This window comes from Protopterus annectens, chromosome 15.part0, assembly GCF_019279795.1.
Source record: "Protopterus annectens isolate FY-2018-M chromosome 15.part0, PAN1.0, whole genome shotgun sequence".
Lineage (NCBI taxonomy): Eukaryota > Metazoa > Chordata > Ceratodontiformes > Protopteridae > Protopterus > Protopterus annectens.
This window is the reverse complement of record NC_056749.1, coordinates 711,075,853-711,100,304: the sequence shown is the minus strand read 5'-3', so window position 1 is coordinate 711,100,304 and position 24,452 is coordinate 711,075,853. Positions and strand designations below refer to the sequence as shown.

The following is a 24,452-nucleotide window of genomic DNA, read 5'->3' as shown; positions in this document are numbered from 1 at the left end:
TTCTCACTTTAAAGAAGTTAAAAAGCTATGTTTTGTGAAGTAGTCAAAGCTGTGATTTTTTTCACTAAAATTCCAGATCCTCCCCCTCCCTCCCCACACATTTGCTAGGAGTGAAAGTTACCAGTTCTGTTCATTTATCAATGAATGAAAAGTGCCACTTCAAACAGCTAATAAAGAAAATCACTACTGCATGAAGATTTTCTACAGTTGTTGGAAATTAACAGGGGATAAACGGGAAAAAATTAGGGGAACCCAAATGAAACTAGGGATAGATAACTAAAAAAAACTAGTTTGAGAAACTATCCAAAGAAAAATAAGGGAATTTTAGAGTTTAACAACTATAAAGAGTCACTAACCTGCAGAGCTGGTAGAAACAAAAATTTTGCAGCTAAAGCGGCAGACGAGATCTGGGTATTTACTGCCTAGCATTGTGGGATATAGGGGAGCCTCGAGCCGGTAAAAATAGCTCTCGAGCTTTAGTACTGGCCGAGTCGGAGCCGAGGATCAGCTCCGAACCCATCCAGCAAGAATGAAGGCGAGATTGACAACTTAACGTGTGCCACTTCAAACAGCTAATAAAGAAAATCATTACTGCATGAAGATTTACTACAGTTGCTGCTCAATAAACTGGATCAAGGGGCACCTATGTTTTACCCCTCAAGGTGCTGGCAGGTGTCCTGACTGATGCAGAAAATCAAGTGTCCTGTGTGCAGTAACGTTCCATGCAGATGTACTGAAGTAGAAATTCTACACCTTAGTCCCATCTTAGTCTTAGAATTCATTTCTTTAAACCAAATCAGAAGTATAACTTCAACTGTAAGAGAATTGGTCCAGAAAAATATATTCATAAATAATCTCTAAACTACATGTTTATATCATCAAAAGGACAAAAACAGTTTGATTGGCCAATAAACTTACAACTGGAAATCTAACACTGGAATTCCGGTTTAAACAATGAATACAACTCAAGCATACAGAAATAGGTTCATAGGATGTTACTAGGCTACTGACCTGAGGGTCTTCACAAGCCTAGCCATTAAATCCCAATATACTTGATGCAAGATATCATCTATGCCCAAGGCTTTTCTAGCAAGCACTACCTATGTCCAGGAAAGATGCCGAAGTAATCCCCGGCAGAAATTTATGGTTTTCCATCCAGTCGTCCACATTGTGCTTAAACAGGGCCATGGAGGTGCTCTGGTTTACATGGATTGGAAGCCTATTCCAGAGCAGTGGCTTTGAGTGTTGTTGATCTGTGAGCCAGTTTGCAACCCACCTGACAACATGGGGTTTTGTCAATGATGACCGAATGCAGGGTAATGCCGAAAGCCTTGACCAAGTCAAGATAGACTACATGCACAACTTTGCCCTAGTCTATGGCTCTGGTCACATTCTTTTTTTTTTTTTTTAAAACAAGTTTATTGCTTTTAACATACAAAATAAATATCATAACAATTTTATACAAGCAATTAAAATAGAAATAGTTATAACATTCAATAAAATAACCAAAGTATTTACAAAGACATCCACTACAAATTAAATCAATTGATTAAACTATAATGTCATGCTATTGAAACTAAGATTTTTTTAACAGGTTTTGTAAAGTATCCCATATAATATAATAAGATGTTTTTCTAGTAGTTCTTGATTTTATTGTCATCAATTCCATATGACACACTTCAGTCATAACATTTTTAAATTCATTAAATGAAGGAGGGGTATCTGAAATCCAATTTCTGGTTATTATTTTTCTAGCCACTGCTAGAATAGACCATAATAAGGGAAGTTTAACTTTTTTAACACTTTTAGGAACAGGTGTGTTAAATATAAGTGATTTAGAAACAATGAAATTATCTGTGAAAAGGGCCTGCAAAAAAATCATTGATTAACTTCCATTATTCCTTCAATTTTATACAGTCATAAAACGTATGTGCCCAATCAGCATTTATTTCTACATTACATCTTTTACATAAGTTATCTTTATTTATTTTATTCATCATTAAAGGTATATAGAAGGATCTATGTAAAAATTTCCAAGTAAAAAGTCTCCAATTAATGGAAGAAGTAGTTTTATAAACAGATTCCAATATATATTGTTTATCTTGTTGTTTTGGTGATTCACCATTAATGGAAATTAAATAATTCCAATAGGTATCTGAACTGTAATGAGTTTCTTCTCTGATAATTTTATGTATGTTTGAGAACTTACCTTTATCAGAAACTATGCTGTAAATTTAATATCAAGTAATCAATCAGTATTGGAACAGATTCTTTAACTGTTAAAGACATTAAATCAATTTTATTAATAAGATGTTGTCTAAAAGTCTGAATTTCTAACCATGTGTTTCTCTCAAATCAAATTCTTGCTTTAAGAAGTCTAAATGTTTTACTTTATTATCAGACAGCAAATGATACCAATACTTTAGATCATTCTCTGCGACTAAAACAGTTCTTTCAGAGGTGGTTGACAAAAGCATACCTTGTGTATACATTATAGGGAATAGAATAAAATTCCATTCCTTATACTTAGGATGTATGAATATAAAATTACGATAACTGATAATAATGTTTAATGGGTAACTAACTATATATTTTGGTGTAATGGATGAAGTACAAAATTCTTTTAGTAACCATAACATGGGGTTATTTACAATAATATTTTTATGTATTAAAGAGATTTTCATGAAGTGAATGCTAATTAGTTCCCAGTAATCTTTCCATCTTGCAACATATGACTGATCTATTAATAAAGTAATACCTTTTATAATAGAAGAGATAGTATATAAATTAAAGTCTGGAAATGAAATGCCCCCTTGAGACCAGCTATTAGTATGTTTCTTTAATGCAATCCTAGGTCTATTAGGTGCCCATAAGAAATTTAACATTAATGAGTTCAATTTCTTAATTATTTTTGTAGGTGGGAATATTATTGATTGTATTAAGTATAATATCTTAGGGAATACTATCATTTTAATAATTGTGCGTCTCTCTTCCATGGTAAAAAACATATTGTTCCAACTATTGAAAAGATTTTGTATATTAAGAAGACGGGTACTATAATTATTATGTATAATAGATTTGATATCTTTAGTTAATATTATACCTAAGTAAGTTATCTGACCTGAGTTGGGTATATATTTGTTAAAATCATTAATGAGGACATTTTTTCGTGTGTATATTGGTAATATTTTAGTTTTTTCTTCATTGAATATTAAACCAGAGATATTTTTAAAATCCATCATTTTATCAAATAAGGACTGCATAGAAGAGTTAGATCCTGCTGATGTAATTAGAACATCGTCTGCAAAAAGTTGAATTTTAGATATTGTATTTTCATCTATATCAAATCCTTCTATATCAGTACTGTTTCTGATCAAATTAGCCCAAGGCTCCATTATTAAAGTAAATAATAGTGGAGAGAGTGGACACCCTTGTTTTGTACCTTTTAAAATGGGTATTTTTTGTGAGACATATGTTCCTATCTTAATGTAAGCCAATGCTCCTTTATATAGATGTTCAATTAGATTTACAAATGCATCAGAGAAGTTTGTGCACTTCAGTAAGATAAACAAGTAGTCCCAACTTACTGAATCAAATGCTGAACTTATATCGAGACTAATAAGTGTTAAATCTTTCTTTTTCCTATGTGCAAAATCAATTAACGTTAAAGTTCTCCTTATATTATCATGGTCACATTCTTGAAGTCCTCCACCAGGTTTAGCAGGCATGACCTGCCCTTAAAAACGAACATGGACAGAGCCAGGGTTTGGAGGTCACCTATATCCTTATTTATGAGGTCCATGATGATTTGTTCCATTGCCTTACAGATGAGGCTGGTTAAATTTATGGGTCTATAGTAACCGGGATATGTTGCCAAGCTACCCTTGTGGATGGGGATAACAGTCGCCGTTTTCCATTTAGTGGTGATAAAGCTAGTACTTGGGCTATGGTTGAATAGAGTGCCTAATGGAGTAGCTAACTCTTGTCTTAGAACATTAAGGACACAGCCTGGAATGCCATCCGATCTCATGGAGGCTGTGTTCTTAGCTTTGGACAGAGCATTGATGACTTGCTCTTTGGCGATGCAGGGAGGAAATGATAATTAAAACATGGTTTGTGGAATGCTTGGGAGGGGGGGATGGTGGTGAAATTTTCAGCAAACGTATCTGCTAGGCTATGTTTGCTAAATTTTTCTCATAGTTGTTCTTCGAAGATTTTACGAGTTGTCTTGTTTACTTATTTAGGCTGAGAAGGGTGCTCTTCCAATTCTGGGATTTCGCTTTTGTATTTTTAGACAAAAGCTTCTTTTGCTTTTTGTATAATTTATTTATGCTAGACATCCACCAGGATGGTTTGTTTTTTTGAGGATTTTGCTTTAATCCTATCTGGCATGGCTGTGCATCTATACATTTGTGTAGATATTAACCCAGAGTATCAGTGTATACTCTAGTATAGCCGTCAATGCCATCTGTGGAAACTGCAGCTTGGAAGTCGATTATACCTTCCCTTAGGGATTAGAAGGGTATAGTTAGCTTTGGTGAAGTCTTTTAGCATGACTTCGCCTTTGGGGAGTTCTTGTGCTACTGCTACAATGGCTGATTTATGGTCAGATTTAACCAGTGCAGGCTCTACACTTGAGGTGTTGCATCTGTCACTCATACTGATAAGGACCAGGGTGGTAATATTTGTTAACTCAAATGCCCTGGAACAAAGTCCAGGAACTTTTGTCGAGCATGTTTGGGCTCATACACGTTTCCCAATTAATGGAAGGATAGTTGAAGTCACCCATGACTAGGGTGTTAGGCTGTACCTTAATTGTCCCAACTAGGTCTAAATAAGCTGTGTGGGCATCTTGGTCATGGAATGGGACCTGTAACCATCAAGGATCTAAAGGGAGGAGACTTACCCATTGTAATTTGGACTTGGAATAGCTCCATAAAGTTTTCTTGTCTAACCAGCATAGAGGTGTAATTATATTTACTGAATATAGATAGTCTACCTCCTTTGGTTCTCACACCTTCAATCTGTGGTCTGAAAGTGTGGAAGGCATTGCAGCCTTGCAAGCCCTGGGTACTTTCTGCAGCCTTGAGCTAGGTTTCTCTAACTGCACAGACGTCAACATCTTCCAGCGAGAGGAGTGCTTCCAGAGTGCAGTTTCTGATTTAAATTTGTAGTGTTTAGCAGCATGACCCTTAGTTTGTGTGTTTTATATTTTCATGTTGGGAATTCTGTCATTGTGACCTTGCCTAAAAAGACATTATGGGGGAGACAAGTGCCTTAGCCAGTAACCGAAAGCCTAGAGGTGCCAAGTAAAGAACATCACTAGCAAAGCAGCATGCTCTATCCACCATGCTGTCTCAGGCTGACAGGAACTGGATCCCCTTAGAATGACACCAAAAACTATGTCAATTACTAAAGTCAATCATTTTCTGTTTACATTATGGTATCATAGTAGGAGAGGATAAAATGCTCCTCAAAGCAAGAGACATACCTGCCTGGGACACATTCAGAGAGCTCAACCATGTCTCTCAATACAGTCCAGAGAGGTATGTCTGAAGCCATTCACATCAACATGAACTACAATAGGGTCATAATGGTACTTGTTGAGAGACTTGAGTGCATGTGTGATCTGGTGAACCCTTGCACCAGACAGGCAGCTGGGAGTAACCTTGTTCAACCTGGTGAGTGGGGCATCTGCATGTCTCACTATAGAGTCATCTATAAGTAAAGCATTTGGAATAGTTGTGCATTGCCTTAAAGGCTTACTTGGTGAGACACAGGTGCTAGTATTGTTATGTATTATTGGGTACTTTGGGTGTTGTGTTAGGTGTAGCATGTTTGTGTTTTGGAGGTCTCTGGTGTTAAAACAGATTTCTGGAGAGCACCTCTGCATACGAAGGTGTGTATTGGGTGTATATTATGAACAAGAGTTGCGGTGTGTAAGCTGACAACCTGTTTAGTGTTGTTGTTTTGGGAGCGAGAGAGTAGTGGTTCCACATTCTTAGTGTAGGAGCATATCTTACAAATTGTTCTTGAGTGACTTTGAAGTAAGGGGTTGTCAGTATACATGAGGTAGTTGCTACACTGCCTCAAAGAAACCATGTCCACTAGGTTCACAGGAGAAACAGAGGGAACTTGACAGTCCATAATGCATGGTTTGTACCTGGTAACAGCAGATAAATTTAAAAAGATGGATGTATCAGGCAGGGAGCTATTTTAGAATGACTAACTCATGGGGTGTACAATAGGAGGTCTATAAAAAGAGGGGATCTACAGGGTCTGATGTTGACAAGAAAGAGGCAAAATCGCTGCTGCGTGGTTCACTGAACAGGTGAGAGCTATTCAAGAACTGTTCTGCTAGACTGCAGGTACTTCTAAGGGAAAATACTTCTACTGGCCCTTTTGCATCTATAACAGCCAAAAGTTGCCCCCTTTGCATTGTGGTGCACTACGTGCTACCAACAGAAAAGCAGCTATACAAAGAAACCAATCTAACAGCTCAAACTGAGCCCTGCACCAATGAAATAGCACAAACTAAGCCCTGAAGCAGTAACCTTAAATTACATAGTACTACTGTATGCTCCTGCCACAAGGGTACGGGGGGGGGGGGGGGGTGGATTCTCCAAAATAACATGTCGTGAGTTTAGTGCTCAATCTACAAACAGAACTGAATTCAGCCGGTCTAAATTCAATCTGTACTACGGCCAACAGAAGTGCAATGGAACAGAAAAAAGCAGGATAAAAAAATTACATAAGCAAAAATGTAAAAAAACAGCACAGTTTTTCTTGAATAAATAACAGCAACAGAATAAAATGGAAACAGATCTTTTCTTAAATTAAGTAAAAGCTGCAGCTGGTGTGAAAAACTAAGTGCAACAAATGCAGTAGTAAAATACAGTACAACGCAGCAGCAAACAGCACAGTTATTTTTAAACTGCTGAAATACACTCACAGCAATATGAAAATTTCAAAGAAAAAAATAGAGCCTGTTTGTGAGTTTCCCAGCTCAGAAAGACCAGGTAAACACCTACACCCACTAGATGAATAATCCCAGTCCTCCTAATGTAAAAGATCAGTAAGTGTGTGTCCAGACGGAAGTGCTACCACAAACAAACTTAAAGATATGGATACAGCAGTGTAGCTTAAACAGCTCAAAAAAGTGCAATTGTTCAATAAAAATACTTTGCTTTTTATCGATCAGCCAAAGAGCCACTCAACTGTACAGAATTTATAAAGGCACTAAAAACAAGATAATCTGATTAATAAGCTCTCCAGCCAGTACACCTACATGCAGAAATCTCAAGCGTTTCCTCAATCTAAACAGACCAGGCTACCTCCCAGTGCACTAGAAGAAAAATCCACGGACCATGATGAGAAAAACAAGTGCTTGCTAGAGTGTAAAAATACACTACTTTACCCAGCAGCTAGTTAGTCAATGAAGTCAGATAAAGTAAATCAGTAAAACATACAATAAGTGGCAAAAATGCACTTTTTAGATAAGCACAAGGAAAGGCAATTAAATAATTCAAAAAAATTCAAGACAGCAGCAACAGTGTAGAAAGGGAAGAGCTTACTAAGCTCAATTTACAGTAGGAGTGGGAAGCTTAAAATCACCAGGTTTAAAAAGGCTGACAAACAGGAGGGTGGTTTGAAACCCTACGAGGGGATCAATCACCAGCAGTGCTATACCTTATGCAGGCTTGAAATCCTTCAAAGACAAAACCTAACTTTTCCTCATCATGTCTGCCATTATCACAGTTACGCAACACAGAAATTTCTTTCAACCTCTTAGAGCAAGAATTCTGGACAAAGCCATAAATAAAAGTGGGGCAAAGGCCCAAGAATAGGGACAAGTTGTAAATATTGCTCTTACAAACTCAGAATGTTAATAGAACAGGTTTTGCATTAGCATGAATTTTTTGCAGAACATGGTCTAAAACTCAAATATCCGTCATTATTTTCCAAATTCAATCTTTAATGATTTAACTCTAATTTGCCAGAAAAACACTTATTTTATGAACAATGGACCAAAAATGAGGTCAAACTCTGGATATTCTGTGAAAATCTGTACAGTTGAGAGGGATGACACAGAGTGTCTATGCAACTTAAGACTTCTTATACCCATTACTAAAACTTAGGCACCAACTTTCTATTATCTCTGACAACCCAGTGCTTTAACAACTGGTGACTACCAGTAAAGTATAGTTGTGTACACTTACCATAAATGTAGATGTTCGAGTGTATTCACTGTTGCAGTCATTACATTTAGGTTACCCTCAGTCGGTCTGAATAACAAAGTTTTGGGCCCTGTGTCGGTTGCTGTCTCCTCTTCCATGACGTCAGGTCATCAGGGGTATATAAAACATGCAGCCGATGCTATTTTATTCAGTTTTTCTTGCCCCAGATGTCAGGAGCCCCCCCAAATGGGGAGCAAAAAAATACATATAAATGCACTTTTAGCAACATAAACTTTACCTTCATCTAAAAGCAAATACACCACAAAGGCTTTAGTGTACAGTGAAGGAAAGAAAAGTTATAGAAAGGGGGATGGCGGGTGGGTAACCCAGACTGCAACAGTGAATACACTCTTAACATCTACATTTATGGTAAGTGTACACAACTGTACTATGTTCTTCGTGTCTCACTGTTGCAGTCATTACATTTTGGTAGAATCTCAAAGCTATGGATGGGAGGATGGAACTAAACAGCATTAGCAGTGGCTATAATGCCCTGCAGAACTGCAGTGGCAAAGCCTGCCCTGGATTTGGAGAAGACAGGCAAATGATAATGCTTTGTGAAGGTATGAACAGAGCTCCAAGTAGCAGCTTCTAGAATGTCTTTGGTTGGAACCCCCCTGAAAAAACCTGCTGAAGTAGAGGCAGCACTGGTGGAATGTGATCTGATCCCCATGGGCACAGGTTTACCATGGTGCAAGTAGCAGAAACAAATGCAGTGGCTTATCCACTTATAAATAGTTTGCTTTGATATAGCCTTCCCCTCTGATCCTGCAGCAAATGCTACCAGTAGTTGCTCAAACTTTTAGAGATTTGATCCTGTTTATGTAGAATCTTAGTTGTCTGTGTACGTCCAATGAATGCAGAATCCGCTCCCCCTTGTTCTGCAGATTTGGGTAGAATGTTGGCAGGTGAATGGTCTGGTTAAGAGCCACCCTAGATACCACTTTAGGCATAAAAGAAGGATTGGTCCTGAGGGACACCTTGTCCTGGTAAAATATAATAAAATGCTCCACTGCCATGAGAGCCTGCAGTTCTGAAACCCTTCTTGCTGAAGTGACTGCCAAGAGAAAAGCTGTTTTCCAAGATAGAAATTTTACATCCGCAGTAGCTGCTGCTTCAAAAGGAGGCAGGGTGAGTTTTTCCAGCACAAAACTGAGGTCCCATGCAGGAGTTTGTGATCTTCTGGGAGGCCTTAAATTTTTGGCCCCTCTAAGATGCTGTTTAAGCAGAAGATGAGAAAAGAGGGGAGGCTCTGTGCTGAAATGAGCAGAGATGGCAGAGGCATGGATTTTTATTGAAAAGGATAGGCCCTTGTCAAGCATCACAGTCAAATATTGTAAAATCTAAGGAATATTGGGCTTTGCTGTGTCTGTTCCTTGTGCTTGGTTCCAAGCACAGAATCTATTCCATTTACCAGCATAAGATTTTCTAGTAATAGGCCTTCTGGCTTCCAAAATGACATCCATCACAGATTTACTGGGAGGTATTGTTTGAATAATTAATTGATCAGCCATGCTGCAAGATTCAGAGTTTGGAGCTGAGTGTGCAGAATTTGATTGTTCTGCTGAGACAGTAGATGAGGTATTTGAGGCAAGTACCATGGAGGAAGTTGAAACATATTCCTTAGAAGTGGGTACCAGTGCTGGCAAGGCCAGTCCGGAGCAACTAGGATCATTTTTGTTTTTTCTTGTCTGACTTTTAGTAAGACTGTGGGAGAGTAGAGGCAGAGGTTTAAAGGCAAAGACTGATAGGTTTTTTCCAGCTGAAGGATAGGGCATCCACTTTCCATGCTTTTTTTGTGATGAGTTCTTGTGCAGAATTTACCCAACTGATAATTTTGGGGACAGGCAAATAGATCTATGTCTGGGATCCCCCAATTTCTGTGTTAACATGCTGAAGATTTGTGGATGCGGGTCCATAAGACTTCTGCTTAGGTCATCTGCCAGAGTATTTTGTTTTCCTGGCAGGAAATGAGCTTGAAGATGTATTTGGTAAGTCAAGGCTGTGTTCCACAAAGCCATGGCTAGTCTGTAAAGGGGGTAGGAATGTGTACCTCCCTACTTGTTTATGTACCACATAACTGTGGTGTTGTCCGTCTATCAGTAGTTGTCCTGGATGAAGTAAGTCCTTGAAGGCTGTCAGAGCATTCTGAACAGCTAGCTCTTTCTGGTTGATATGCAGATGCATTTGGTTTGGGCTCCATTTGCCCTGAATGCATCTCCCCGCCAGGTGGACCCCCCCCAAGCATAGTCTGATACGTCTGTAGTTAGGGGTTGGGTGGCAGGGGGTAGAGTGAATGACAGTCCCTTGTTTTGGAGACATGTCTATGTCCACCAAAGAAACTCCTGTTGTAGGCAGGGAATGAGAGGAATCATTGTTTCCAGACTGCGACAATGTTGACTCCATAAACGTTTTAGGTACCACTGAAGTTTCCTCATATGCAGTCTCGCATATGGAATCAGTAGAATGCAGGATGCCATGAACCCCAAAGCCTGCAGAATTTGTCTTGCAGATAACTTTGGATTTTGTTGCCATTTGTTTGAAGTATGTTGTCACTTGCCTTTGTCTGGCGTAAGATAAGCCATCTGGGCAGTTGTATTCAAGCTTGCACCCAGGAATGTAATTATTTGAGAGGGTACCAGTTGTGATTTCTTTTTGTTTATGGTGTACCCTAGCCATGCTAGAAACCTTTTCACAAACGTCAGATGTTGAAGAAGAGTCCTCTTTGTCCTCTGCTTGAATGAGACAGTCGTCCAGATAAGGATACATTTGAATGCTTCTTTGTCTGCAGAATACAATTACTGGTGCCAGGCACTTTGTAAAGATCCTGGGCACAGCAGATAAGCCAAAGGGCAGTGCAGAGAATTGGTAATGCAAAAAACCTGCTTTGAAGCGGAGGTATCTTCTGCAAGATTCCCTTATTGGGATATGCAGGTATGCCTCTTAAGTCTAGAGTTACCAGACAAGCATTCCTGCCTAGCATAGACAGTAGCCGTTGTAAAGTCAGCATTTTGAATTTTGGAATGTCCAGGAACATGTTCAAAATCAATAAGTCCAGTACTGGACGCCATGAATTGTTTTTCTGGGTACCAGGAAAAGTCTTGAATAAAAGCCTTGTCCTTTTTCCTTTTCTGGTACTGGTTGAATAGCCCCCATATCCATGAGGGACATGACTTGTTTCTGGGCCTCTGCCCACTGGTTTTGTGGCAGATCCGGCCATCCGTTTGGAATTGGCAAAGTACGGAAATTAAATCTGTACCCCTGGGATACTATGTTTAATACCCACTTGTCCTGGGTAATTAACTGCCAATTTTGAGCATGAAGTGCTAGTTTTCCCCCCAAGGGGGCTGCCAAAAGCCAAGTGCTTGGTGATGATCACTGATTCTAAAGACAACCACAAAGCATTCTATAGCTATGTCAAGAATCTCAATGGCAACACTCAGATCTGCTCTGAGTTACAGCACAACGACACTAAATATACAAAACCAACTGATATTGCCAACATCCTGGCAGACAGGTTCAGTGCTAACTTTACCCCCCTCTCACCCCCTTAATGGGCCCATCTTTATACCGGAAGAATGCAAAGTTCCTGTAATCTGCTAGGTAAAAAACTCACTCTCCAAAGCCAAGAACACAGCATCCATGGGACCTGACAACATCCCAGGCTGCCTTCTACATGAACTACAGAATGAACTGGCAACCCCACCTAAGTACCATGTTCAATCATAGCCTCACCTCAGGCTTTGTGCCCACTGAATGGTGCACCGTGATATTTATCTCACTCCACAAAGGGGGGGGGCCACAACAGACCCAGGGAACTACCGCCCCAATAGGCTGATGAGCCTAGTCTGCAAGGCCATGGAAAGTATCATCATGGAACTCAAACAAAGACATTAAGATATCTCCAAACTCTGGACCCCACACAGTTTGGGTTTGTAAAAGGCAGATCATGTCTCCTAAACCTGATAGACTTCTTTGAAGTAGTCACCAAAGCCATAGATGAGGGTAAGGTGGTTCACACAGCCTATCTAGATCTCGCCACGGCGTTTGACACCATCCCCCACTCTGGAATTATAGATAAACTCACTAAACTAGGTATAAATCCCTATGTCACAAGATGGGTTGCCAAATGGCTTACTGACAGAACCCACACTGTGAAATTAGCAGACTCCAAATCAGACTTCAGACCAGTGACAAGTGGAGTACCACAGGGTTCAGTCCTGGGTCCTCTTCTGTTTGGTATCTACTTCTCTGAAGTACAGGCTAACACAGAAGGTCTTTGGCTAACTAAATTCGCAGATGACTGCAAACTAGGAGCCATAATCGAAACTCCTAATGATGTGGAGATCCTACAAAAGGGACTCACCGAGACAGATGCCTGGTGTCAAAGACATGGTCTCAAGCTCAATGCCAAAAAGTGCATTATCATCCCCTTTGGTAAAAACTCTGTACCCATGAACTACCACATAGGCAGTAGTCTACTTAACACCGAAAGTGTGATGAGACCTTGGGACACAGGTGGACAGTAATCTCTCCTTTGATAATCACATTGCCATAGTGGTCAGGAAATCCTTCTACATGGCACACCTCATCACAAAAGGTTTCTCATCCAGAAAAAAAAAAAAGGTCATTGTTCCCCTCTACTCATCACTCATTAGACCCATTGTAGAGTACAATGCCCCTTTTCGTATGTACCTCACAAGACACCTACAACTGGAAAGGCCGCAAAAATACCTCACAAAGAGGATTACTGGCCTCAAACAGATGTCTTACGCAGACGGTCTCAAAAAACTTCAGCTTTACTCCATCGCACATCACCTACTCAGAGGCGATCGCTGCCTAACATACAAAGCTATGTCAAACCTAGAGCTGTTGGACATGCTCCACTTAAAGAAATCCCAATCCCTCCGAGCTACATGTTCCAGGGACCTAAGCCTCATCACCACAATAAACAGAACATGCTGGAGGGATAGATTCCTGTCCCAGAGACTTCCCATACTCTGAAACAGACTACACAGAGCTCCTCATTAACACTCAAGAAAAATCTTGATGATTGGATGGGTAATAAGAAATTCACCCCGGGGTTCACTTCTGTGGTTCTGCTTGACATGGGCACAGGAAAATAATTATCTTGGGTGGCGAAAGCCAGGGTACCTTTTTGGCTAGGCTTGTATAGGCCCCTAGGGCCAATATCCTAGTACCTACCTATGATGGAGAAAAGTCATTGAGACTGCTTACTGTAGGGTTGTGCTTTGTTCACTCCAGTTTTGGAGGTGGAAGCACCCCATTGCTTTGACCTGTAAGAACCCTGTGATTGGTATCTGGAGCCTTTTGAGTGCCTGGATTTGCCTTGAGTGTCTCTGTTGGACACAAGAAAGGACCAATTTTGTAGTAGGCCAGTGTCTACTGAACCTGGGTGGCTGCACTTACAATAAATCTTTTACAGTTTGCATAGATTTAGCTTGGTCTTCCATTTTCTTTAAAACCTCTTCTGCCTTATTACCAGAGTATCATGCTGCAAAGGGGCATTAAACAATTTAGCTTCAACATGAGCAGGCAGATTTTGCTCCTTGAGCCAGGCATGCATACTAATCACAGATCCAGTAACAGCGGCCCTACAAGAGGCCTCCAAGGAATCAAAACCACATTGCAAAGTATGCATTCCAATCTGCTCTGCTGAATGCAATAATTCCTGTAACTCTATTTTCCACACAATCAGAAATCAACATTTTCTGTTTCAGTAAGCCCATAACATGCTGTTGATATTTAAGCATATGAAACTGGCAGTTTAAAGCCCTGATTGACAAGGTTGCAGACGTATAAACCTTCTTTCCCCATCTATCCAGCACCCTGGAATCTCTGTCAGAGGGGGTAGGATTTTTGGGTGTAGAGGCCTTTACACCCTTGGAACCCTGAGAAATAGTCTCAGGATCAGCAGCAGAATTTTTGAATAGAAATTTGTGGGAGTCAGGAACCCTATAATATCTGTCTGGCTTACTAGGAGCCGGAGGAAGGGAATCAGGAGCCATGCTTGATTCAAAAAACAGATCAACAAAGTCTAATACAGGAGGTATTGCCAAAGGCCTATGCTGAGGAAGAAGGAAATCCCTAAGCCTTTTTTTTGATTCAGAGAAGTCCTGACTCTCCCAGTGAAAATGTTCCCTTAAAGTATGCAAAGTCTCTCCAAGAGAGTAATCCTCAGGAGAAGATGCAGATGGGATGAATTCCTCTGCATCGGAATCCTCATAGGGTGGAAAAGAAAATTCCTGATCATAAGAGGAATCGGAAGAAATGGAAACCTGATCTGAAGATTCATAATCAGTGCCTTGCCTAGGCCTCTTAGCAGGGGGGGGGGGACTTGGTTGGAAACCCCTGATCAAGGTAATTAAATCCTCAGCCATTTTGATCATCTGTTTTTTAGGCATAGGGGCCTGAGCACGTGGCTCATGCGTCAGTTTTTTTAGACAGATGTTTCTGACCTTGTTTTTGAGGCTGGCGTCAGTTTAATATAAAAATGTTGAAGCCTGAAAACACTCTCAGAAGCCGGTGCCTGCTCAGCAGCTCCGGATCCATCCAAGGGAGAGACATCCACGGGTTCAATACACTTAATCTCACGGCATACCAGACTCCGAATAGGTCTCGGTAGAAGTCTGTGACTCAAAAGTAGCAGGTATCAGGGGTTGCTAAAGTGCCTCACTGAGTACCGGCAAACCGGCAACTGGGTTAGGAGAAGCTTAGTCGGTTTTGGACCTAGACAGTCTGTCTCTGTGTACTTCTTTGCGTTTTTTCTGAACTCCGGTAGTTGGATTGCTAACTGACAACATTTCAGGATAATTAAATCTTGAACCAAAATATTTAGAAGCAAAAATATACAGACGCTTAATAGTGCGTTGGTTAAATCTAGCATAAAACTGACAGCAAGGCACGTTGTGATCTGGGCCTAGGCAAGGAATACAGTACAAATGAAAATCCTTATGAGGTATTTGCTTCCCACAAGTAATGCAATTATTAACTTTTACTGACATCGGTAAGCAGCAAGAAAAAGTTTCCCCAACGGGTACTTAGCTTCAGTTTGAAGACTTCGGTTCTGAAACTCGAATGTGAAAATTTCAGGAGTCGGCCAACCGGCACTTGCGAACTGCTTCTGCTTTGGGCACCACGTGGCAAGAAAGACTGAATAAAATGGCATTGGCTGCATGTTTTACACCCCTGACGACCTGACGTCATGGAAGAGAAGACAGCAATCTATGTAGGACCCAAGACTTTGCTATTCAGGCCGACTGAGGGCAACCTGCCAGCATATTACCCAAATGTAATGAATGCAACAGTGAAACACGAAGAACATCTAGATAAACTTACCACTAGCGCAAGTAAGTTTCAGTATTATTGTTTTAATGTCACCAGAGCTGTATCAGTATCTCACACATACATATAGCTCAAGGCTGAGCTTCACTATAATGCTACTATAAATTTTCTGAAACTTTCCGTAATGAACCTTGGAGGGAAAAGTACAGATGTGTACCTACCATAAATGTAGATGTTTGAGTGTATTCACTGCTGCATTCATTACACTTGGGTTATCCTGCTGGCAGGCTACCTGCAGTCAGCCTGAATTCCAAAGTCTAGGTCCGGCGTCGGTTGCTGTCGCCTCTTCCCTGACGTCAGTGCACCAGGGGTATAAAAGATGCAGCCGACACCATTTTCTTCAGTTTTTCTTGTCCCAGATATCAGGTGCCCCCAAAAGGGTAGGCTAAAAAACACTGCTAATAAAAGCATGCACTTAAAATAAACAGTACCTTCATCTACAAGCAAATACACAACATAGGTTGTATAGGATAGAGAAGTACAGATAAGTCCCAGCAAAGAAAGGGGGATGGTGGGAGGGTAACCTGGACTGCAACAGTGAATACACTTGAACATCTACATTTATGGTAGGTACACAACTGTACTATGTTCATCGTGTTTCACTGTTGCAGTCATTACACTTGGGTTAAATCCCAAAGCTGAGGTTGGGCGGCTGGGTCAAAATATAATTAGGAGTAGCTATAAGGCCCTGCAAGACTGCAGTGGCAAAGCCTGCTCTGGATTTAGAGTAAAGAGGCAACTGGTAGTGCTTAGTAAAAGTGTGCACTGAAGTCCAAGTTGCAGCCTCCAAAATATCCCTGGTTGGTACTCCTCTGAGGAAGGCTGCTGCCCTGGTAGAATGTGGTCTAATACCCTTAGGCACTGATTTACCATGTTGTGAATAGCAGAAACGAATGCACTGTCCTCTCCATTTTGAAATAGTCTGCTTTGAGATAGCCTTTCCTTGTGATCCTGCAGCATATGCCACTAAAAGTTGATCAGTCTTTCTGAAAGCTTTAGTTTTGTCCAAGTAGAAGCGTAGCTGTCAGTGTATGTCCAAAGAATGCAGAAGTCTCTCCCCTTTATTTTGCAGGTTTGGATAAAATGTAGGCAAATGAATGGTTTGGTTAAGAGCCAAACTGGACACTACCTTAGGCATAAATGTTGGGTTTGTCCTTAGAGAAACCCTGTCCGGATGGAAGATAATAAAAGATTCCACAGCCATTAATGCCTGTAACTCTGAGACTCTTCTTGCTGAAGTTATTACTAAGAGCAGAGCTGTTTTCCATAAGAATTTTGCCAGCTGTTTTGGCTGGCTCAAAAGGAGGCATTGTGAGTTTTCCAAGACAAAATTGGAGGTCCCATGCAGGTATTGGTGCTCTCCTTGGACGTCTTATGTTTTTGACCCCCCTGAGGAACTGCCTAAGCAATGGATATGAAAAAATAGGTGGGTCTGTATTGTAATGAGATGAAATGGCAGAAGCATGGATCTTAACTGATGAGAAGGATAGGCCTTTGCCCAGCATCTCAGTTAGATATTGTAAAATCGGAGGAATATTTGGAACAAGCGTGTCAATTCCTTGTGCCTGGTTCCAAGCACAGAATCTCTTCCATTTTTCTGCATAAGATTTTCTGGTGCTGGGCCTCCTGGCCTCCAAAATGACATCCATAACCGCTTTAGAGAGAGGTGTATTCTGAATGGTTACAGTATCCGCCATGCAGCTAGATTTAGAGTTTTGAGTTGGCTGTGCAGGACTTGATTGTTTTGTTGGGTCAGTAAATGAGGAATTAGAGGCAATATCCAGGCTGGGCCTTGGGACAAGCTCCTTAGGATTGGGTACCAGTGTTGGTGTGGCCAATCCGGGGCAATCAGTATCATTTGTGGCTTCTCTTGTCTGACCTTTAGAAGTACCTTGGAGAGGAGAGGCAGCGGAGGAAAGGCATATACTGTAAGGTTGTTACAGCTGAATGACAGGGCATCCACTTTCCATGCTTGTTTGTGATAAGTCCTTGTGCAGAATCTCTGAAGTTGGCAGTTGTGAGGGGAGGCAAAAAGATCTAGGTCTGGGCGCCCCCATTTCCTTGTTATCATGCTGAAGATTTGTGGATCTAGTTTCCACTGGTGAGGGTCCATGAGGTTTCTGCTTAGCTTATCTGCCAGAGCATTTGTTTTTCCTTGCAGGAATTGTGCTTGCAGGTATACTTGGTAAGTCAATGCTGTGTTCCACAAAATCATGGCTTGTCTGCAGAGGGGGTAGGAATGTGTGCCCCCTGCTTGTTTATGTACCACATGACTGTGGTGTTGTCCGTCTATCAGCAGCTGTCCTGGATAAAGTAGGTCCTTGAAGGCTGTCAGGGCATTTTGTACAGCTAGCATCTCTTTTTGATTGATGTGTAGATGCCTTTGGCTTGGGGGCCATGTGTCCTGAATACATTTTCCTGCCATGTGGGCCCCCCCAAGCATAATCTGATGCATCTGTTGTGTTTGCCTGGCTGTGGGTAAAGTGAATGGCTGTACCTTGTTGTGGTGACAGGCCTGTGCCCACCATCGAAACTCCTGTTGCAGGCAAGGAATGAGGGAAATTAATGATTCCAGGCTGTGGCAATGTTGAGTCCAAACACTTTTTAGGTACCATTGTAGTGTCCTCATATGCAGTCTTGCATATGGAATTAGCAAAATGCAGGAGGCCATATAGCCCAGAGCCTGCAGATTTTTTCTTGCAGATAGCTGGGTCTTTGTTGCCATGTTTTCGAAGTAAGACGTCAGATGCCTTTGTTTGTCTGGCGTGAGATAAGCCATCTGGGCAGTTGTATTTAAGCTTGCACCCAGGAATATTATCTCTTAAGAGGGTACTAGTTTTGATTTCTTTTTGTTTACTGTGTACCCTAGGCAAATTAGTAATCTTTTTACAAACACCAGATGCTTTAATAGAATGTCTTCGGCCTCTGCTTGAATAAGGCAGTTGCCCAAGTAGGGATATATTTGAATTCCTCTTTCTCTGCAAAATGCAATTACTGGTGCCAGGCATTTTGTGAATACCCTGGGCACAGTAGATAAGCCAAAGGGCAGTGCAGAGAATTGGTAGTGCTTTGAGCCAGCTATGAATCTGAGGTATCGTCTGCAAGATTATCTGATTGGGACATGCAGGTATGCCCCTTTGAAGTCCAAAGTTACAAGCCAAGCCTTTTTGCCCAGCATGGGCAGAAGCTGCTGTAGAGTCAACATTTTGAATTTCGGAACGTCCAGAAAAGTAAGTAGACTAGACAGGTCCAGAATCGGTCTCCATGCTTTGTCCTTTCTTGGTACTAAGAAAAGTCTTGAGTAAAATCCTTGTCCCTGCTCTTGTTGTGGCACTGGCTGAACAGCCCTCATGTCCATGAGGGATGAGATTTGGTTTTGTGCCACTGCCCATTGATTGTGTGGCAGGTCTGGCATACCTTTTGCCTTTGGAAGGGTGTGAAAGTGGAACCTGTAGTCCTGAGAGACTATATTTAAGACCCATTTGTCCTGGGTGATCATGTGCCAATTTTGTGAAAAAAGTGCTAACTTTCCCCCTAAGGGTGCTGACAAAAAAATGCTTGGCATTGGCAGAGGGAAGTCAATGGGACTGTTTCCTATATGGCTGTGATTTGTCTTCTCCGCTGTTAGAGGTAGACTCACCCCACTGTTTGGGCCTGTATGAGCCCTGGGGCTGCTGTCTGCCTCTAGGGCATCTGTATCTGCCTCTTTGTGGCCTGTCTGACACTGGAAAGGACCAATTTTTAGAAGGCCAATTCCTGCTAAATCTGGGTGGCTGCACCTGTAAGAAATCCTTCACTGTCTGCATAGATTTAGCTTTATCCTCCATTTTCTTCAACACCTCTTCTGTCTTAACACCAAACAAAGTATCATGCTGTAATGGAGAATCCAATAATTTTGCTTTAACATGATTAGGCAGAGTCTGTTCTTTTAACCAAGCATGCTTTCTAATGACCGAGCCTGTTACAGCGGCCCTGCAAGAGGCCTCCAGTGAATCATAACCACATTGCAAAGTAGGTTTTCCCACTTATTCAGCTGCATGCAATAAATCCTGCAATTCCTTGTTCTCAGCACATTCAGAATTTGTCAACATTTTCTGTTTCAACAGAGACATTAAATATTGCTGATATTTAAGCATATGAAACTGACAGTTTAAAGCCCTTACAGCCAAGGTAGCAGAAGTGTAAACTTTTTTCTCCCATCTGTCCAGTGCCCTAGAGTCTCTATCTGAGGGATCAGGGTTTTTTGCAGTAGCAGCTTTGATCCCTTTTGGACCCTGTGAAATCGTTTCTGGGTCAGCAGCAGGGTTTTTATATAAAAATTTATGAGAATCTGGAACCCTGTAGTATCTGTCTAGCTTAACAGGTGCAGGAGGTAAAGAGTCGGGAGACAGGCCGGACTCTGAAAAAACATCTACAATGTCTAGAACAGGAGGAATAGCAAGAGGTCTGTGCTGAGGTAGTAAAAGAAAGTCTCTGAGCCTTTTCTTAGAATCTGAATAATCTTGGCTCTCCCAGTGGAAATGCTCCTTCATGGTATGCAAGGTTTCCCCAAATGAATAATCCTCAGGAGGAGAAGCTGAAGGAATAGATTCTTCAGCATTTGAATCCTCATAGGGAGGAATAGAATATCTCTGTTCTGAAGAGGAGTCAGAGGAAATGGAAACCTGATCATAGGAATCCTATTCAGTGTCTTGCCTAGGCCTCTTATCAGGAGGGGGATGGGAGCCCCTGATCAAAGTAATTAGGTCTTCGGCCATTTTGAGCATCTGTTTCTTAGGCATGGAAGTCTGTCCTGGAGAATGCTGTACTTGTTTTCTTGTCTTTAAAACTGTTTTAGTCTTTGATGCTGAAGTTGGCTTGATATAAAGCTGTGTAGGTCTGAAAACACCCTCAGAAGCTGATGCCTGCTCAGCAGCTCCGGACCCATCTGAGGGATTAGCTTCCGAAGGCCCAATACCTTGAGTATCCAGAGGTCTAGCCGTCTCCACATGGGAGTCGGAGGCGGCCTGTGGCTCTGAGGTAGCGGGTGTCAGGGGCTGCGAAAGCACCTCACTGAGAACCAGTGACTGGCCTAGAAGAGGCTTCATAGTCGGTTTTGGACTTCAGATGCCTGTCTTTCTTTTTCCTTGTGCTTTTTATGAACTCCGGTCACCGGCTGTTCCAACGACATTATGTAGTTAAACCTTCGGCCAAAGTAATGAAAAGCAAAATCGTACTGACGCTTAATAGTGCGTTGGTTAAATCTAGCACAAAACTGACAACTAGCAACGTTGTGGTCAGGGCCTAGGCAAGGAATACAGTAAGAGTGAAAATCCTTATGAGGTATTTGCTTCGCACAAGAAATACAATTTCTAACTTTTTCTGACATCGGACTGGAGCAAGAAAAAAGTTTCCCCAACAGGGTACTTTGCTTTATAGAAGACTTCGGATCTGAAATCCAATTTTGAAAATCTCAGGAGTCATCTGACCGGCACTTGCGAACTGCTTTTGCTTCGGGCACTGCGTGGCAAGAAAGACTTAAGAAAATGGCGTCGGCTGCAACTTTTATACCCCTGGAGCACTGACGTCAGGGAAGAGGCAACAGCAACCGACGCCAGACCAAGACTTTGGAATTCAGGCCGACTGCGGGTAGCCTGCCAGCAGGATAACCCAAGTGTAATGACTGCAACAGTGAAACACGATGAACATCTGGGCTTTTGAGTTACTGCTGTCTCCACCTAAGAGGCTAGCGCAGAAGAATGCTGACAGTACTTTAGCAGTGCAGTATATAAGGTACTGGACTTTATTTGTTCTAACACAAGGAAAGTTAATTACCCTATACACAGGTGCAGAATGTGGCAGCATATACAGGAGGGGTAACTGTTCCTTCGGGTATCACCTAGCTTATACGAAAGACCAGTTGTGCAAAATCTTACCATAACCATAGATGTCCTTCTTCTGTGTTGCAGCATTCTTGGTGTGGGATTTCCTGCCTCAGGCGACCCATTCGTCGGCTCCTATACAAACGTTTCAGCTTGGCTGCTGTAATTGTCTGGGACGTCACATGCTCGGCCATAAACCAGGGGCCTTAAATGTGACATCTGCATGCACAGACCTCAGAACTTGAAAGCACAGCAAGACAGCTCAAAACAGAGTGGCAAGTGATGTCAACCATAGGATCAAAGTGCCATTTGGTGGCTGAATTGAGCATGGTGTAGGGTATAACCACCAGGTGACCTAAGAGGGAGAGGTCAATAATGAGAGAGAGAAGGATAGAAAAAGTACAGTTGTGTACACTTGCCATAAATGTAGATGTTAGAGTTTATTCACTGTTGCAGTCATTACATTACGGTAATCTGCTGGCAGGTTGCCCTCAATCGGCCTGAATTCCAAAGTCTTCGGTCCTGCGTCGGTTGCTGTCTTCTCTTCCATGATGTCAGGTCGTCGGGGGGTATAAAACATGCAGCAGACGCCATTTTCTTTAGTTTTTCTTGCCTCCGATGTCAGGTGCCCCCAAAAAGCCAATACACCACATAGGTTGTAGAAGACAGAGAAGGAAAGAAACTCCAGAATGACAGGGGGATGGCAGGAGTGTAACCTGGACTACAACAGTGAATACACTAACATCTACATTTATGGTAAGTGTACACAACTGTACTATGTTCTTAGTGTTTCACTGTTGCAGTCATTACATTTGGGTAGAATCCCAAAGCTATGGTTGGGAGGCTGGAGCTAAACAGCATTAGGTGCGGCTAAACAGCATTAGGTGCGGCTATAAGACCCTGCAGCACTGCAGTGGCAAAGCCTGCCCTGGACTTAGAGTAGAAAGGCAAATGATAATGCTTTGTAAATGTGTGCACAGAACTCCAAGTAGCAGCCTCTAGAATGTCTTTGGTTGGTATTCCTCGGAGAAAGGCTGCTGAAGTAGCTGCAGCTCTGGTGGAATGAGACCTAATGCCCTTGGGCACAGGTTTACCATGATGAAATAGCAGAAACGGATGCAGTAGCTTATCCACTTTGAAATTGTCTGCTTCGTAATAGCCCTTCCTTCTGATCCTGCAGCATATGACACTTAATTGCTCAGCCTTTCTTAGAGCTTTAGTCCTGCTCAAGTAGAATCATAGCTGCCTGTGTACATCCAAGGAATGCAGAATTCTCTCCCCCTTGTTCTGCAGATTTGGATAAAAGGTTGGCAGATGAATTGTTTGGTTAAGAGCCACACTGGAAACCACCTTAGACATAAAAGTAGGATTTGTCCTCAGAGACACCCTGTCTGGGTAAAATATAATAAAAGGCTCTACAGCCATGAGGGCCTGTAGCTCTGATACTCTTCTTGCTGAAGTAATTGCTAGTAGCAGAGCTGTTTTCCATGATAATAACTTTATATCAGCGGTAGCAGCTGGTTCAAAGGGATGCAGGGTGAGCTTTTCCAACACATAATTGAGGTCCCATGCAGGTAATGGTGATCTTCTAGGAGGCCTTAAATTTTTGGCTCCTCTGAGATGCTGCTTTAGTAAAGAATGAGAAAAAAATTGGTGGCTCTGTATTGTAATGAGCCGAAATAGCAGAGGCATGGATTTTAATCTATGAGAAAGATAGGCCCTTGTCAAGCATCTCAGTTAAGTATTGTAATATCTGAGGAATATTTGGTTCTGCTGCATCAGTTCCTTGTGCTTGATTCCAAGCACAGAATCTCTTCCATTTGTCAGCATAAGATTTTCTAGTACTAGGCCTTCTGGCTTCCAAAATGACATCCATCACAGCTTTACTGAGAGGTGTTGTTTGTATAGCTACATGATTAGCCATGCTGCCAGGTTCAGTGTCTGTAGTGGTTTGTGCATGATCTGATTGTTTTGATGGGACAGTAGTTGAGGTCTTTGAGGTAAGGTTCAAGCTGGGTATTGAGACAAGTTCCTTAGGATGGTGGTACCAGTACTGGTGGGGCCTGTCCGGGGCAATTAGTATCATCTTTGGTTTCTCTTGTCTGACTTTTAAGGAGGACCTTGGGGAAAAGAGGCAGAGGAGGAAAGGCGTAAACTGATAGGTTTTTCTAACTGAAGGATAGGGCGTCCACTTTCCATGCTTGTCTGTGATAAGTCCTTGTGCAGAATATTTTCAATTGATAATTTTGAGGAGGCAAATAGATCAATGTCTGGGCTCCCACATTTCTCTGTTATCATGCTGAAGACTTGTGGATTTAGTTTCCACTCGTGAGGATCCATAAGGTTTCTGCTTAAATCGTCTGCCAGTGTATTTTGTTTTCCTGGCAGGAACTGAGCTTGAAGATGTATTTGGTAGTCAAAGCTGTGTCCCATAGTGCCATGGCTAATCTGAAAAGGGGGTATGAGTGTGTGCTCCCTTGCTTGTTTATATACCACATGACTGTGGTGTTGTCAGTCTTTATCAGTAGTTGTCCTGGATGAAGTAGATCCTTGAAGGCTGTCAGGGCGTTCTGAACAGCTAGCATCTCTTTTTGATTGATATGTAGATGCATTTGACTTGCGGACCATGTGTCCAGAATACATCATTCCTGCCATATGGGCCCCCCAGGCATAATCTGATGCATCTGTTGTCAATGTCTGCCTGGCTGTGGGTAAGGTGAATGGCTGTCCCGTGTTGAGGTGACAGGCTTTTGCCCACCATCGAAACTCCTGTTGCAGGCAGGGAATGAGGGTAATTATTGTTTCCAGGCTGTGGCAATGTTGAGTCCAAACACTTTTTAGATACCACTGAAGTTTCCTCATATGCAGTCTTGCATATGGAATTAGCAGAATGCAGGATGCCATGAAGTCCAAAGCCTGCCGAATTTTTCTTGCAGATAACTGGGTCTTTGTTGCCAACATTTTGAAATAAGTAGTCAGTTCTCTGTTT

The 24,452-nt window shown here is 41.8% G+C and overlaps 1 protein-coding gene across 1 annotated transcript in view; it reads right to left on the bottom strand.

Annotated features, from left to right (window-relative positions):
* The window catches only part of LOC122789874 (integrator complex subunit 6-like), a 753,279-nt gene that overhangs the window by 228,153 nt on the left and 500,674 nt on the right, over positions 1–24,452 (bottom strand). The gene's annotated exons all lie outside the window — the stretch shown is intronic.